General features: G+C 42.2%; 1 pseudogene; it reads left to right on the top strand.

Moving 5' to 3' along the window:
- Positions 1-16,054: 16,054 nt before the first annotated feature.
- LOC131424541 (large ribosomal subunit protein uL1-like) lies at positions 16,055-16,648 on the top strand (annotated as a pseudogene).
- Positions 16,649-16,874: the final 226 nt, after the last annotated feature.

The raw sequence follows: 16,874 nt of genomic DNA, 5'->3' as shown, positions 1-16,874 counted from the left end.
GTCTAGGTGAAATATTTTAGAGTTGCCTCAACCTGTCTGTACATACTGCAAAACATATGTCATGATTTATTTGAACAAATGATAATCTACTTTTTTTTTTAACCATTTGAAAGTGAAGTGCAGATGTGGTGTGGTACTTCACCCCTAAATCCAGCAGCACCTCCTAAGAACAAAGACATTTTCCTCCATAAATACAACAACATAGAAAAGGCTTACCGGCACTTTTCTCTCTCAGCCCTGAAATGAATCATTTTCTCCAAGGACCCCAGTGCAATGGTATTTAGGAACCAAAATCTGGGTCTCACAGTGTGTTCATTTTTCCTGAGATTCTAGTTTCTAGGCCCTTTAGTAGAAAAAGCTGGTATACATATTTATTTTAGTCATGGCTGAACCACATGAAGTCTTCTGTTCCAAATCTGAAACCACAGAGTCCTTCCTTTAAAATGGAGAGAGTTAACACCTTAATTAACTCAACCCAGTGACCCCGCCTGAGGAGTGTTTCTTGTTTCATATTCAACTTTGGAACCGTTTACTTCTTATTCTACTCCATGAAAGCTCAGTAAGGGAAAATGAATCTGAAGCCTGATGAACTTTTATGGTGATCTCTTTTCCTACGCAGCATCAAGTAGGTTCCATTCCTTTTGCTTGAGTTGAGAGTAGTCATCTTGTTATTTCCTTTAGTACCTTGAAAAAATAAAAAACAAAAAACAAACAACAACAACAAAAAAAACCCTCCTATGTCTGAGGTTCTGATGGATCTTGAGACTTTGTATTTCTGCTACCAGATAATGAGGCGACAGCATCTTAATTATTTTTATTGTTTATTATTTATTTATTTGCCTCTGGGGATTGAACCCAGAGCCTCATGCTTGCTAAGTACATACTGTATCACTTATCTACACCGCCAGCCTCCTCCTATCCTCTTGCAGGTCAATGGTGTGCGGTGTAGAACTTTGCTGAACTTTGTATCATCCGGGGCTCCGAATGGCTGTTCTATTTCATCAAAAGAAAATTATTGTTCACAACAAAGCAATCTTGATCTTCAAGTGGCATTGCCTCATTAGAGCAACCACCACAAGGACAAAAATACGAATTTCTTTCTTCTCTTTGGCTTTCTTTGAAGTCAAAAGGGAAACCCAAATGAAATGCAGATGGAAGCTTTCTTTGTTTCCCTCCCACCAACTTGGTTGAAGGCTCAAAATTCGACATGTAGCTAACATGAGAAGGGAGTGACAGACTTTCCAGCAGCTGCAGCCAGGATTAACTGTGCTGCCTTGTTCCTTTGCCAAATCCATCTGTGAAACAAAACTGAAACAGGTTCCAGGGCTTTGTAATCCTTGGAGGTGCAGCAGACCACACAGGGCAGAGAGCCTGACTTGAGGAAAGCTGGGTTTGGGGCCAGTTTTGCTACTTTAGTGCTGCTGGCCTTGGGCTCTCTCTGAGCCCTGCTTCTTCTTTGCAAAACAAGAATAAGAGCCACTGCCTTGCTTACCTCATCAGGGCGTTGGAGGCTCAAATTAAACGCGATAATGTCAAAGAACTTTGTGAATGCTCAAGATCTATAAATATAAGGTGTCATTAGAAATTGAACTAAGTGATGAGACAGCTTGGTTTAAGCAATTTCAGATGTCTCAGCAGAGCTGTGTGAGAGTGTGGGATTTTGGCCCCCCACCCCTTGGTAAGGGAAGAGAGGGCGGCTGGGATGGAGGTATTGATTCTTCTCCCCTAGGTAAACAGGGGGCATGTTGAAGTGCTTCCTGGACAAGGCAGGAAATATCACAGTGGTTTGGAGATTGCAACAGAATAGCTGAGATTGAACTAACAGGAGACAGAAAGATGCTAGGAGAGGCCAAATAGCACAAGACAAGTGGAGCAAAAGATGAAGTTCACAAGTTGGAAACTAAAAAGGGGCAGCGGAGGGGCTATTGCTGGTGGCATCCATTGAAGCTGCCCATGTGGGGAAAATGAAGGGGTGGGACAGGTTTCCAGGCTTAGGGAAGAGGTTTCTGGAGTGGGAAGCCAGAGGTCAGCAACCCTGGAGACCAAACTTGGATAATCAGCTGGAAAAAGATTTGCTGTCCTAAACCAGTGGTCTTCAGTTAGATTGCTGTGCTTCCGTGAATATCTACTGCTCACAAACCACACTTTTAAATGAAGTTGTGCACAAAATTTCAATGTTATAAAACAGAAAATATTGAAGCTGCCCTGCCGAACGAAGTAAGGCTCTGGGGACCCTGGGCTGATTGGCTTCCCCCTGAATCTCACCGACAGCTTCCAAAGCATCTTTGTAAGGAGCAGGGATCTGCCTGCAGGCGGAGGACCATTCTGTCTTGGTATATCTCCAGCACAAGTGAAGGGGTTTCTGTGTTTCCTGAACAATTGAACAAATGCATGAGATAGAGCAGGTGGTCTGTAGGAGATGACCTGTTCAGATGAATGGATTCAGTGGATTCTGGAACTGCACAGTGAGGCTGGAGCTTAGCAACGACCAGTGGTTTATAGATAAAAGTTTCTCCAGCTGGAGCCATGGACTGGTGGCTGGGTCACTGTGGCGGGGAGGCCAGGGAGCTCTCTATTCATGGGAGTGCAGAGCCAAAGTTTTGGTAAGACAAGCCAGAACAAGAGGAAGCTTCCATTGGCAAGGTCTTGTTATGGTATCAAAACCACAATTAGCCCAGTGCTCTGCCCTTAGCAGAGGAGCAGGTTGTCTTCAGAACCACAGGCCACAATTAAAACATCTGGCATTGGATGCTGCTATTTGCCATGCACAGTAACAATCCTTTTATGTGGTATTGTGGGCAGAACAATGGCCCTGCAAAACCATCTATATCCCAATTCCCAGAGCCTATGAATATGTTAGGCTACATGTTAGGTTTCGTGACAGTGGGGGGTTGAGGTTGCTGATCAGCTGACCAGGAGAGAGAGCACTATGGTTTGTCCCCTCTGAAACTCATGTTGAAATTTGGTGGCCGTTGTGGTGGTGGTGGTGCATGGGAGGTGGGGCCTTGGAGAGGTGACTTGGTGGTTAAGAGGGATTACTGACTTTCTCATGGGACTTCTCCTTTTTGTGGAGGTGGATTAGTTACTGTGAGAGCAGGATGTTATAAACCAAGGCCACTCGTCATGTTGGTCTCTTCCGCATGCACCCACTTGCCCTTCCACTCTTCTGCCATGTCATGGCACAGCACAAAACTCACTTAGCTGCCAGATCTTGGTCTCACCATCTCCAGAAGTATGAGCTGAAATGAACCTTCAGTTTTTACAAAGTGCACCACCTCAGGTATTCTGTTATAGGATCACAAAACAGATAACAAGAGGGAAAGTATCCAGATAGGCCCAATATAAACACAAGGATCTTTACAAGTGTCAGTGGGAGGCAGAAGAAAGAGTCAGAGTCAGAGACAGAAGCAGAGGTTGGAGTGATGTGATTGAGGACGTGACTGGCCTTTACTGTTTTGGAGACGGAAGAAGGTCATGAGCCAAGGAAAGTGGAAAGCTTCTAAAAGCTAGACAACCATCCCCCCACCCCCCAAAAAAGAAAAAGAAAAGAAAGATTCTCTTCTACAGCCATCTGTCCCTGATGACACATTGATTTTGGCCCAAGAAAATCCATGTCCAGCTTCTGATCTCAGAACTGTAATATTAAAAGAAGAAATGAGGTTGTTTGAAGTCATTAATTTTTAGGTAATTAGTTACAGCAGCCATAGGAAACAAATCTAGATGTTCTTAGCCCATATCCGTGACAGCCTTACCAGATGGATGGGTACCACAGGTTGTTGCTACTTTGCAGATGAGTAGACCGAGTTTTGGGGAGGTGGAGCCACTGCACCCAGAGTGCAGCGAGTGACCCGATTCCAGGGCTGGCTTTCTTTACCACATGGCCACCTGGAAATGGCTTCACTTCCTTATTTCACAAGTGAGAAAACATGGGGGTGGGCAGAGAAGTGTCCTGACCTGCCCCAGTTCTCACACGGGTTGGTAACCCAGCTCAAACTGTGCCCCAGGAGGATGGTGTAGACCCGTGTTTCGTGAAGGCAGAGTCTCCTTGGCTCCGAGTCAGCAGGGCTGGCTGGGGCCTGGGACCTGGCAACTCCACCCAGCTCACAGCTGATGCCCGAGCAGGGGGGCTGTGCTGGCCATTCCTGAGCCTGCCATGGGGTCTGCGCAGTCCTGTAGTCAGGAGAGCCTGGAGCACCCAGAGGGATGAGGATGAGGAGGTGCTGAGGAAGGGAGAGACGCAGGCAGCCCATGCACAGAGCTCCGTGGAAAACAAAACAGGGAAAGAACAGAGGTCATGAGACCACCCTGATTCCTTGTGCTTCCATTGAGAAAGATGTCACCCAAACGCGATGGTTATTTTTGTCATTTGAGAAGTCATTCCAACTCTGCAGGCATGGCTAACAGCACACACAGGTCAAGGATATTCTTTCTGCTACAGGGACCACAATATCTGTATGTGATTGTGGGAGAAAATCCAAGTCTCCATTCTCTGCTGTGGGTTTTATGTTGTTTTTTGTTTTGTTTTGTTTTTAAGAAAAGAAAGAATGCACTTATTCTTCCAGAAAGATTTCTGAAATTTTTGACAGAATCAAGAGATTCAGGGCCCCCACTCCACCTCTCCTCAGCCCCAACCCACTGCCACAGAAGACTGCAAACTCAAGACCAAGGGGACCATTCACTTCGTGACTGTGGTTATGGTTTTCTCAGTTCTCATTTTAAAAAATACGCTCACACCTGTATTGGAGTGGGAGGCGTTGAGAGAGTCTCCTTAACCTACTTCCCTGCATTTGCAGAATTTCCAGCTGTCGATGGCTACCAGAGCTGCCTGCAGGCTAGGAATGCTCTGGTTTCATTTTGAAATAACTCCCAGGCACACAAGCGAGAAATATCAGCTTTCAGACACATGAACTCAGAGAGGAAACAAATGTTTGCCTGAGTATTTCCTAGGGGGACAGAGTGAAAACTATACCTCTACTTATTTACAGTGGCTCAAACATGAGATTTTCTTTCCCCATAAGACTCAACAGTATTAACTTCCTATGCTCCCTAATGTATAGTTTGCAAAGTGGAGTTTTAAAGTGTTTCTAAAATAAGTTTTCTGTTTCAGTACTGGGGTTTGCCTGCTCCGGTAGTGGTAACCCTTCTGGAAAATAATATGTGGATGAGTTGTATGGATCGCTCAGCAAGCACTGAGGAGCCCCACAAAATACAAGGAAAGTGCTGCACTTCAGTCTGGAAGCTGAACCCATGGGGAACTTGACGTGGTGGGCAGTTTTCAGCCTGTGATCAGGAAAGCACACAGCTTGGGGGCTCGAAAACAGTTGCTAGCTGTGGTGTCTCGTCCAGGTCCCTCTGCTGTCCCTTGCTGTGCATCGATGCTATCCATGGTCTTGGGTCTTCAACTGCTAAATATGAATTTAAAATGCCCCTCCTCCAAATTTCTGTGAGTATTAAAGGACATCCTATGAATGGCACAACATAGGCTCCTGAAGATGTTTCCTCCTCCAAGAGCCATCAGCAAACAGGAGGTTTTCCACAATAATTCATCGGGTCTTGGAATATATTGTTATCCTTTTTTGCCTCAAATGGGCCCATTGCTCTATATTTTGTTGGTCGACCAGTACTGTAATTTTTATTTCTTTTGAACATGTAAGCTGATAATGAAAGAGGGAGAGCTAAAATACAATTGTGGCAATCCAGTCATGGTTATAAGTCCCAGGATGCCTGCCTGCTGCAAATGGCGGGAGGGAGGTAGATGGCTTTTTTCCTGTTTGATGCCAGTCATAGGAAAAGAAGTGTAAGTTTCAGGGAACTTCACCTGCATAGACCCTGCTGGTCTATGTGATACTCTAGAAATAGGTTCTTATTTTAAAAACTAATTTAATTTCGAGCTCCATCACAGTTCAGACCCTGTTCTGTTCCTCCTAATTCTTATTTCTCCTCCATCATTCTTCCCTATTTGTTAGTGACATTGCATGTGTCCAGGGGATTTTGAGGGGAAGTTAATTAGAGATGCATTTAGTGCTGGTTTCGTGGTATACATTTATTTACACTGCAGATTCTTCCACGTGGAGTGAAGCAATTGCTAGGAGTCCTCTTGATGCCCTGCTATGCTGACTCCTGACTCATGACAAGGAGTTGCAGGGAACAGAGGTCATTTTATGACATAGGAGTTGACCATTTTTCACTGGAGGTAAAAGGAGTCAGAAGACAGTCTGTGGAATCTTCTTATAAGTTTAAGTTTTCAAAAAACCCTCCAGGGCTGAGAGTGTAGCTCAGAGGTAGAGCATGTGCTTAGCAAGCCCAAGGCCCTGGGTTCAATCCCCAGCACCTGAAGAAGAAGGAGAAAGAGAAGAAGAAAACAATCCTGGTTAAAATACATGTTCTTTCCTGTCAGGAATATACCTGAAACTTATGGACAATTTTAACACTGTATATATATTTTTTTCTTTCCTGTACTGAAGGAAATCATATGCAAAAACATTTGTCAAAGTCCCAGAGTTTGTAAGCAAGAAGTTTGAAGTAGTACTACAAATGCCAGGTAACTATAAAAATTCATGAATGAAATAAACAAAAACCCTGATAGAGGAGTTTCAAAATTAAGAATAACAATCTTGGGCTGGGGATGTGGCTCAAGCAGTAACGCGCTCGCCTGGCATGCGCGGGACGTTGGGTTCGATCCTCAGCACCACATAAAAATAAAATAAAATAAAAATACCACTAAATAGGGAAGAGAGGTGGGAGGGAAAGGGAGGGAGAAGGGGAATTGCATGGAAGATGGAAGGAGACCCTCATCATTATACAGAAAACAGGTATGATGATGTGAGGGAAAAAAAAAAGTGTGTCACATTAGATTGGGTAGAGAGAAGTGATGGGAGGGGAGGGGAGGGGAGGGGAAGGGGGGAAGGGAAGGACAGCATAATAAAATAGTCATTATTATTGTTGTATTATATACGTGACTGCATGACCAATTAAAAAAAGAGTATCAAAACAAACAAAAAAGATATTGTGTCCACCTTAAAAATAAACTAAAAAATAAATACTTTTAAAAAAGAATAACAATCTTAAAAATGTGCATGACTTTAATAATCATGAGTTGTAAACTAGAGAGAAACTTATCTATACAATTGATTGTAGGAAATAGATTTTGATCAATGCTGCTAGAGAAAAAAGACTGGGAATTATCCTTCTATTTTCTCCATAGAAAATATGACAAAATTTGTCATATGGAATGGTGATCAAAAATTATCTATTCTAACTCTTTGCTTTCATGCCTATTTATTTATTTATTTTTTCATATTATTTTTCGTAGAGAAGGCCCTCTACATCATATAGATATTGGGGCCCATAAACCCTGGATCTGTCCCTGGTGCTAAATGTTTGATTGAAAGCACCTTCCAAACCTGAAAAATCTGTTGTTGTTCAGTTGATTTTGTATTTTTACAATACGATACATGTCATATTGATCGATAGTAGCAAGACAGAATTCTAGGTTGGAAATAATTTTCCTTATTTTTCATGATCTCCTAGCTCTCAGTACTGTTGAGAAATCCAATGGCATTCTTTCTTAATCCTCTAACATCTCTGGAGCTTTTCCTTATCTCTGGTGTTCTTAAATTTCATGGTGACATGCCTTGTTGGACCTTTCCTTTTCATTTTTCTGGGCACTCAATGGGACATTTCAATCTGGAGATGTATCCTTCAGTTCCAGAAAATATTATTCTATCACATCTTTGATAAACTCCTCCTTTCCATTTTTCTCCTCTTTTCTTTTGGGAACACCTAGATTCAACAAATATATATTTGAGCCATCTGTCACTGGAAGTATGAGGAAAGTAGAGAAGAAACAAGGTTTGAAATTTTTGTAGTCAGAAGAGAACCTTTGGAACACCCTCCCAAGATTCAGTTCTCAAAAGAGACGAGGGCTCTTGGTGTAGGTAAAGGTCAGTATATATACTTTTTGTATATCTGCTGGAGATGGAACCCACAGCCTCATACATGCTAAGCATACACTCTTTTATCAATGAGCTACAACCCAAGCCTCAACAAATATGTTATGGATCTTTATTTTATACCAAGAACAGTTCTAGGCCTTTGGGACATGTCAATGAACTAAGGAAACCAAAGTGCCTTTGTGACACTTGCATTCTTACAGTAATCGGTTAATATTAGATTTCCTGAATTGATCCTCTTTCATATTTTTTCTTTCATATTTACTTTTCTTTAGTTTTTGAAAATATTCATAGGCTTTATTTTTAAAGCTCTTTCTGTTGCAAAAAAAAAAATGAGCAGGGAGCACAAAGAGTTCCTACGTGTTCCCTTTTCCTGTTTACCCATGCCTCAATTTCTCGTATTAGGAATAGCTCTCATCTGTATGGTAAATTTGTAACAATTGGTGAACAAATATTTATTTGCTGTTATTAAAGGCCATGGCTTACATTAGGGCTCACTCTTTTTTTTTTTTTTTAATTTTTTATTGTGGGTTGTTCAAAACATTACAAATTTCTTGACATATCATATTCCACACTTTGATTCAAGTGGGTTATGAACTCCCACCTTCACCCCATACACAGATTGCAGATTCACATCAGTTACACATCCATTGATTTACAAATTGCCATACTAGTGTCTGTTGTGCTCCGCTGCCTTTCCCATCCTCCACCCTCCCCCCTCCCCACCTCTCCCCTCCCCTCCCCTCCTCTCTCTCTACCCCCTCCACTGTATAACCCTGAGGGTCTCCTTCCATTACCGTGCAATTTCCCTTCTCTCTCCCTTTCCCTCCCACCTCTCATCCCTGTTAAATGTTAATCTTCTTCTCCTGTTCTTCGTCCCTACTCTGTTCTTAGTTACTGTCCTTATATCAAAGAAGACATTTGGCATTTGTTTTTTAGGGATTGGCTAGCTTCACTTAGCATAATCTGCTCTAATGCCATCCATTTCCCTGTAAATTCTATGATTTTGTCATTTTTTAATGCAGAGTAATACTCCATTGTGTATAAATGCCACATTTTTTTTATCCATTCATCTATTGAAGGGCATCTAGGTTGGTTCCACAGTCTTGCTATTGTGAACTGTGCTGCTATGAACATCGATGTAGCAGTGTCCCTGTAGCATGCTCTTTTTAGGTCTTTAGGGAATAGACCAAGAAGGGGAATAGCTGGGTCAAATGGTGGCTCCATTCCCAGCTTTCCAAGAAATCTCCATACTGCTTTCCAAATTGGCTGCACCAATCTGCAGTCCCACCAGCAATGTACAAGTGTACCCTTTTCCCCACATCCTCGCCAGCACTTGTTGTTGTTTGACTTCCTAATGGCTGCCAATCTTACTGGAGTGAGATGGTATCTTAGGGTGGTTTTGATTTGCATTTCTCTGACAGCTAGAGATGTTGAGCATTTTTTCATGTACTTGTTGATTGACTGTATGTCCTCCTCTGAGAAGTGTCTGTTCAGGTCCTTGGCCCATTTGTTGATTGGGTTGTTTGTTCTCTTATTGTCTAATTTTTTGAGTTCTTTGTATACTCTGGATATTAGGGCTCTATCTGAAGTGTGAGGAGTAAAGATTTGTTCCCAGGGTGTAGGCTCCCTATTTACCTCTCTTATTGTTTCTTTTGCTGAGAAAAAACTTTTTAGTTTGAGTAAGTCCCATTTGTTGATTCTAGTTATTAACTTTTGTGCTATGGGTGTCCTATTGAGGAATTTGGAGCCCGACCCCACCGAATGTAGATCGTAGCCAACTTTTTCTTCTATCAGACGGCGCGTCTCTGATTTGATATCAAGCTCCTTGATCCATTTTGAATTCACTTTTGTGCATGGCGAGAGAAAGGGATTCAGTTTCATTTTGTTGCATATGGATTTCCAGTTTTCCCAGCACCATTTGTTGAAGATGCTATCCTTCCTCCATTGCATGCTTTTAGCCCCTTTATCAAATATAAGATAGTTGTAGTTTTGTGGATTGGTTTCTGTGTCCTCTATTCTGTACCATTGGTCCACCCGCCTGTTTTGGTACCAGTACCATGCTGTTTTTGTTACTATTGCTCTGTAGTATTAGGGCTCACTCTTTATGTTCTATGGGTCTATGGGTTTTGTCAAACACCTAATAACATGTACCTATCATTGTAGCAAAATTCATAGTAGTTTCCTTGCCCTAAAAAATCCCCTGTGTTTGGCTTATTTATCACTCCTTCCTTCCAATAAGCCCCAAACACTAAAATTTGACAAACACCAAAATTTTCACTTTCTATAGTTTTGCCTTTTCCATGATGCTTTATAGTTGGAATAATACAGTAAGCACCCTTCTCAGATTGGCTTCTTGCACTTAGTAGTATGCAGTTAAGTTTCCTCCATGTCTTTTCATGGCTTGATAGCTCATTGCTTCTTACTGCTAAATAACATTCCATTGTCTAGATGTACCACAACTTATTTGTCCATTCACCTATTGAAGGATATCTTAGATGCTCAGAGTTGTTTTTTTTTTTAAAAAAAACAATTATGAGTAAAGCTGATATAGACACTTATATGCAGGTTTTATGCAGATGTACATTTTCAACTCATTTGGGTAAATACCTAAGTAGTTTGATTTCTGAATCCCGAAGCAAGACTATGTTTTTTAAACTGCTGGTTTTAAAGACTACCACTGTCTTTCAAAGTGACTGCACTGCACCACTTTTGCATTCCTGCCAGGAATGAATGGTAGATGTGATTGCTATTAACAGTATTGCCTGACTAAGCATGTGAGTCACCAAGAACCCAAACTCAAAACTCCAGTTCCTTTATGCAACTTGTCATCATTCACTCAGAGACAGGCTAGGACAAGACTCACAGGGTTAGCTGAGCTAGGCCAGCTGTTCCAGCTCCTGACAGCTTTCATACTTCACAGTTAATTTAGGATGGGAGGTACCTGCATCAATGGTAAGTGAAAAGGCCTAGCGAACCATCCTGTTTGAATGGTTTCCCAGAAGAACCAAAATGCCAACTGATCCTAGAGACTAAGACCACGTAGTAAATCACCATTTTATCATTTCATTTTACTGTTCTTGCTGTGAGATGAGGAACACTAAATCTAAACACCAGGGTGCTATGATTTTGTCTCCACCAAAGAAGCTGAAATTGGAAATTTGAGGGAGCATGGGATATAGCTCAGTTGGTAGAGTGCTTGCCTCACAGGTATAAGGCCCTGGGTTCAATCCCCAGCACTGCCACAAAAAAAAAAAAAAAAAAAAAAAAAAAGAAAAAAGAAAAAAAAGAAATTGGATCCGTATTGTGAGGTATTAAGATGTGGGACCAGGTGAGACTTTTAAGAAGTGATGGGGTTTATAAGGATTCTGCCTTCATGAATTGATAAATCCATTAATAGACTAATGAGTTAACAAGTTACCTCAGAGGTGGGTCTATTATGAAAGCCAGTTTCTCTCTGTCTCTCCCATAACATCCCTCTATTATGTGATGCTCTGTGCCCCTCAGGACTCTGCAGAGAGTGCCACCAGCAATAAAGCCCTCACCAGACAGAGTCCTTCCAAGGATCTCCAAAGTCCAACCTCTAGGACCATAAGCTGATTAAATTTTTATTCCTTATAAATTATCCAGACTTTGGTATTCAGTTATAGCTACAGAAAATGAACCAATATACCAAGGAACTTCAGATTCTTATGACAACCTGACTTTGCTTTTTTGGCTCCACAATCCTGTCGATTCACAATCCCCATCACCTCTGGTCCTAGCTACCATCACTCAAAGAAGAATAGCACCAAAAGCTCTGATAATCTTTCCAGGAAGACTCCAATTTTTTAACATTCATTTTTTAGTTGTAGTTGGACACAATACGTTTGTTTTATTTATTTGTTTTTATGTGGTGCTGAGGATGGAACCCAGGGCCTTGCACGTGCTAGGCGAGCACTCTACCGCTGAGCCACAACCCCAGCCCCAAGACTCCAATTTTGGTCATCAGATTTGAACTTTGGTTGAGCTCAGAGACTAATGTGCCTCCAGTAATGTGAGGGCTAATCCAGAATATTATATTGAAAGGAAATAATATTCCTATATATTATGTCAGGTAGTGAGTAGAAAAGGTAAATTTATTTAGTTTAAAAAAAACACCTTTGGTTTTTTAAAAAACCATCTTTGCCATGGGGAGGAAGAAATTAAAAAATGAAATTTTTTTTGAGGAATTCTGAGATTATTTTTCAAACTTTCTGAAAGTTTCTCCTTCCCCCTGCTTCTGATAAATCTCTTTTATATTTTGGATTTGGAGTGTGATTGAAATGTTCAGGTTCAATTGAAAAGACATGGATCTTGGAAACTATAGCTAGCTCTCAGTTTCTGACAGCAAGGTCAGTGGAGGAAAGTGGATTAGCTCCTTTAAAAAGCAGAGAAGAGGTTGAAAAGGTTGGAAAGGCCAAATCTCTCATGAACTTTGGGTGGGAAACCCATAACTTTTATCTTCTGGGCACGAGGTAATGATGGCAATGATGATGATGATGATGATGATGATGATGATGCCCTGTCATACATTAAAGCCTTTTATCTGTAGACTAAAGTCCAACACAACCACTAATTAATTCTGCAGGCAAGGTAGGCAAATATCATTATCTTCAATTTACAGGCGAGGAATCCCACAAGGAGGAAATTAAGCCCTTTACTTAAAGCTACATCAGAGTGCTTACTATAAGTGAAGGGTCCTTGCTGATTTACTTTCCACTGGCCACTCTGCAGGTAGCTACAGAGGGCTTTCTTTCAGAAATATTCTTTGATTCATTATTTGTGGTAAATGCTGTGGAAATGCAAGAGATGACAACAGAAAAAAAAGCACATGATTAAGTATCAAAATGGAAAGTGAAGAAGAACAAGAATTAGGGATGGTGGAGACAGCTGTAGATCTGAGAAGACTTTCAGCAGAAGAGGGCTTGTGTTGGTATTAAGTGTTTGGAATTTAGGGAGAAGAACTATTACGAGAGGCTCTGGAACTTTTTGCTTGCATATTCTAAGAATACAAGGCCCTGACTGCTCTCTACTTTGTACTTTCTCAGGATTGTATAACCTTGAAGGATGAGGATCTCCCAAATCAAGATCAGTCTTCCTTACCACCTGCTATAAAAGGGGTGGATTCCCCAAGTTGAGGGTTCCTCTGTTGTGCTTCCACCCCTGCCTGACACTTTCATCTGGCCCTGTGTTGCCCCTGTGGGACTTGGAGACAAGGGGAGCAATTAAAACATGGTCATGTTGCTTGGTGGCTGTGAGTACTAGCGCTCTTTGTCTCTGACCCAGGAGCCTCATGTTTTCTCACAACATTGCCAAAGCAGTAAAAGGCTCTTATTAGCTTGTAGGCAGTGTCATATTAATTTCCAGAACTGGGGGGAACAGCCTGATCAATATTAGGTACGCGTACTCTGGAGGGTATTTTTGTGTCCCACTGAGCACCTTCACTGCAATTATGTATTTAATTTCCACATTTCCTATCAGTCTAGAAACTCTGGGAAGAAAGGGATATTATACTCCTTGTTCTTACAAAAGTGCCTAGAAAGAATGAATAAACAAATACAGCCTGCTTAGGGGTATAGATTGAGCCAGTTCACAAGGAAGAAAGGGTTTATAGAATTGGGACAGTAGCTTCCTCTCTGTCTCTTGGGTTCCTCCCTTTCTTTGGGGCAGAGGTAGCTCCTTGCTGCATCTGATCCTTCCCTTTACAGAGTTTGATCAGGACAGGGAAGAGACCTAGTAGAATGACATGTTCACCAGAGACTGATTTGGGGGCAGTTGTCACATTGCTGTCTAGCCAAGAACTGAGGACGGCCCTGGTCTGCCCTGCTTGTTTGAACAGATGGGCCTGGGTGGATTTCCACATCTCACTGAGTGGAAGTAAATCAGGCCACATCTATGGAGGAAACCCTTTGTTTCAAGATCCATAGGTGTGAGTGAGAGCACCTGGCCAGGAAACATGCCTCCCAGAATCCCAGGAGTGATCAGGAAGCAGGAAGCTCTTCTGTGTCGATCTGGCCAGACATCCAACTCTGAGGGTTTGTGGAGCAAGGATCTGGATCCTATGCCTTCCCTGCTTCAGGACGAGGCAGGTGACACCTCTGAATTCTGCAGCTGGGTGCTCAGCACCACTGGCAGGTCCACCACTGCCTTCTCCCCAAGGAAGTAACTACTTATTTTTGAAGAGGAGTTTGATGTGAACTGGCTCATTTTTTTTTTCCTTCTAGAAAGCATGTTCTCTATTTGCCTAGAGGGAAAGAGAGAGGCATCTGTCAAAATGTCAAAGCCATTCTAACTTGTGTCTTCTCTCCCCTTTCCTTCTTCCTTTCTATCCTCTCAGGCACAAATGGAAATACTACATTAATTATAGCCATGGATATTATATTTACTGGTGATTTTATTTACAAGGCTGATACTAATGAGATGCGATATCCTTTTCCCTTCCTTTCTTCCTTCTGTCTTTGACTCTCTTTCTCTTTCTCAGCAAACACTGATGGAGATACTACTCTGGGTCAGTGCAGGCAGTCAGGGCTGCAGAGTTGGTTCCAGATCAGCTGATCTAGATTGGGTCCTGAGGGAGCTTATTAGTGGTGGGGCCTTTGGTTATCCCATGTGAGCAATCTGAGGAGACCTGCCCTGGGGCTGTGCAACAGCTGCAGAGACTGCCCTTTGGCAAAGCTGCCTGCCACACCTGTTCATGCTGGAATTCCTTTACAGGAAGCATGGCCTTATATTTCAGTTCCAATTAAATAAGTTCTCCGACGCCCTGGTGGAGGTAACTAACACCCACAAGTTAAAACTCGCCTGAATACAGCTTATGTAGCCAGAAAGAGAAGTGTGCAGACAATTAGAGGAGGTGGGAGGGGAGGGGACACCACAGGGAGAGAAGCATTATTGGAAAAGAAGAACTGGGATCCTCAAAGACAAAACTCAAAACTTAGCTCTTTTCCTTTCTTGCTGATCTCCCTGCCCTATCTCATCTTTAAGATTCAGTTCCTGCCACTGCATTGCTCAATGGGAACCAGGGATGATTTGTCCACATGCTTCATACCTGTGCTTTAAATATAGACTTTTGGCCCTTTATTCCAGGTCTGGCAATAATTAACTAACTATAAGGAAACCACATGATTTTCTAAATGAAATGGCATCAGAAAGTTTCCTGGACCCAATGAGCCCTGTAAATAGCTATAATCAGAGTTGGGCGTTTCCTCTCAGTCAATGCCAAAGTCCTTTTCAATTCAAATCCAGGGCCTCAAGCATACTAGGTAAGAGCTCTACCACTAACCTATGTGCCCAGCTCTTTTATTTTGAGACAGGATCTTACTAAGTTGCCCGGGCAGGCCTTGGATTCAAAAATCCCAATGCCTCTGCCTCCTGAGTCCTTGAGATCAAAGGCACACAACACCATCCCTGGCAGTGTCTGCTTCTTTTGACAATGGTTCAGGACCTGTCACGTCTTGGCATCTTGCAGACTTGTAACCAAAAGCTTCTCTGGAGCTGGAAATAGCACAGCTTTTCATCTTTTGAACAATTTTTTTTGAGCCCTCACTTGGTGCTGAGCACTGTGTTAGAGTCTGGAAAGAAGAAATTGGTATTAAAAAAAAAAGAAGAAGTAAAAAATAAGAGTTTCTGCTCCAGACAAATGTGCCTTCAGTAAAGTGGTTTTTGTTCTGACCAAATAGCAGCTCTCTCCTCAAGGCTACAATGGCTAAAGTTCATTTTTATTCTAACCAAAATGGCCTGAAGACAGGAGAGGAAAGTTAGCCTAGAATGAACTATTAAAAAAAAAAAAAAATTCCTTTTTACAGTCCGATAATATTTTAGCAATGCTGCCCTCTGCCGTGCAAAACTAGAATCTCAGCTCCAACAGTTTGCACAAATTCCCCAGTGCTGGTTAGTTTAGAGAGAACTTGAAGGTCTGATGTTTTTCTTGCTTTGTTCATACCCCTAAAGTAATTGTGAATAATCATGTGCCCTCTTGCATGTTTTAAATTTGACAACTAGGTTGTAAAGGACTTTCTTTTCCATCAATTTCCTGTGCTTTAAAGAACTGCAGGTCTTTTCCGGCTACACTAGGAAGCATCATGAGCAACAGAGTCTTTCTGGACCCCGCTGTAGGAGGTAGTACAAAAGTCCTGTTCGGGAACCAGCACAAGTACCAGAAGTTTTTGGAAATGGTAGGGCTGCAGACCCAACCTGAAGAACTATGACCCTCAGAAGGACAAATGCTCCTGGGTTACCAGATGGCTGAAGTCCACTCCCTGCCCCGAGTTCTCTATGTGTGTTCTGGGGCCCAGCAGTATGTGATGAAGCCTAGACCGTGGACTCCCCAACATGGACAATCACCAGACACTGGTCAAGAAGTATTATGTCTTTCTGGCCTCAGAGTGGCTGATCGAGCAAATCCTGTGAATCCTGGGCCCAGGCTGATTTAAGGCTGGCCAAGTCCAAAATATGGGGGTCATTACAAAATGTTCCAAAATATGGGAACATTACGAAATTTTACCAAGGACACAGAATTATTTAACATAACCAGTAGAAGAGGTGAAGTCCACCATCAAGTTCCAGATGAAGAAGTGCTCTGCCTGCTCATGGCTATTGGTCACGCCAAGATGACAGACGGTGAACTTGTGTACAACATCCACCTGGCTGTAAACACTGTTCAGGGAAAGCCCTAGTGCCTGTATTAAGGCATGTCCTAGGGAATTCTAATACCATGAAAGAAAAAGCTTTCAGATTGAGCTCATCCAATTTATGTTCCCGTCGACTGGTAGTAAAGTCAGCCCTTGATGTCAATCAAACCAGCCAAATTCAAATTGCTTTCAGTGAAAAATTATTTTATTTGACTGTTTTGGTGGCCATCACTGTGTTCTTGTGTTCTAAGTTTGAGGCAGGTTAATAGCC

Source organism: Marmota monax, unplaced genomic scaffold (assembly GCF_021218885.2).
Source record: "Marmota monax isolate L192 unplaced genomic scaffold, Marmota_monax_Labrador192_F-V1.1 WCK01_AAM20220418_F8-fsc00011, whole genome shotgun sequence".
Taxonomy (NCBI): Eukaryota; Metazoa; Chordata; class Mammalia; order Rodentia; family Sciuridae; genus Marmota; species Marmota monax.
This window is presented reverse-complemented; position numbering and strand designations above follow the sequence as displayed.